Here is a 1,301-nt window from a genome sequence, read left to right as displayed (position 1 = left end):
TTTCTTTTAGATGTTCACATCCCAATCAGATGCCATGCCACCATGATTATTCCCACTAATCAAATAAAGTGAAAAATTAAGTTACTTGCCCAGGAGCACTCATAGGATTTCAATCAACTTGCCTGATTTCAGAGCCTAAGTTCTTATTTATTTATTTATTATTTATTTATTTATTTATTTATTTATTTATTTATTTATTTATTTTCTGCTTCAGGTTTATTTGTACAAATAGCACAGGAGGGCACCAGCCTCATGCAGAAAGAAGCCCAAGGGTCACTGCAGTCCATCTGTCCTCACATCAACTAACAGAGACCTCTGGACTGGAGCCCTTGTGGGAACCTGGAAACCTTTAGGAGCCAGGGCTGGAGTGGCAGCTGCAGCGTGGGCTTTAGCTTGAACCTTGCCCTTGGCCTTTGGTGGACAGAGCCTGAGCTACAGCCTGGGCTTTAGTTTGAGCCTTGCTCTTGGCCTTTGGCTGACAGAGCCTGAGACCCTTGGCAATGTGGGTACAAGCAGGTTTCCTGAGCTTGGGCTGAGCAATGTAAGCAAGTTGATTGAGCTGGTGGCTGCTGCCTTTTGGGATCTTGGACTTAACCCCATTGGGATTGACAAAGGCTTCTATATCCTCAGCACATGCACTCGTGGCTTTGGTGTTGTTGGTCTGTCTCTTCTTCAGGCCCTTCTTGTGCTTCTTGGCAAAGTGTGTATCCCTCAAGAACTTGGGGTCCACCCCCTTAACAGATTCCTGTCTTTGTGATTGGGGTTTCTTGATGCTGTTTCTGTGCCATTTTCATGATCAGTGGTGTGTGGTGTGGTTCTTGGCTTTGGCCATGTCTGCACCAAAGCCTGTGTCTTCTGAGTGCCTAGGACCAAACAAGTCCCTGTTTTTGACCTCAGCTACTTTAGATGTTTTCTAGTTCAGGTCCACTACAAGTTTGCAAACTGTTTGCACCATTTAATTCAGATGATTTTGCTTTAATAGGAAGTCTTTCCCAGTGAAGAAAGCATTCATACTACCCAAATAACAGTGGGTCTTCCTCAAGAAATAGGTTGCCATCTTCTCACCAACAAAGCCATGTTTGGGACAGTGTGCTAGTTCATTTCATTACCAGAAAGGAAACTCTCTTCTCTATATGATAATCACATATATAGAGAGTTTCTATAATGGTGTACAGCATTTTTTTCTAGCTATTCCTTTCAAGCTGCTACTCATCTCATAAAGAACTAATTGGGGGCTCCCCCCTCTCTCTGATGTTGCTTCCCCTTATCCCTCACCTCACTTCCCCAAACACTCCTTACTG

At 43.8% G+C, this 1,301-nt stretch overlaps 1 pseudogene; it reads right to left on the bottom strand.

Annotated features, from left to right (window-relative positions):
* Positions 1-273: 273 nt before the first annotated feature.
* On the bottom strand, positions 274-832 carry LOC112853404 (large ribosomal subunit protein eL29 pseudogene; annotated as a pseudogene).
* Between the last annotated feature and the right edge of the window lie 469 nt (positions 833-1,301).

Source organism: Puma concolor, chromosome B2, assembly GCF_028749965.1.
Source record: "Puma concolor isolate L17-30 chromosome B2, mPumCon1.1.hap2, whole genome shotgun sequence".
NCBI classification, from domain to species: Eukaryota; Metazoa; Chordata; class Mammalia; order Carnivora; family Felidae; genus Puma; species Puma concolor.
Note: the sequence above shows the minus strand (reverse complement) of the source record. Positions and strands in the feature narration are given on the sequence as shown.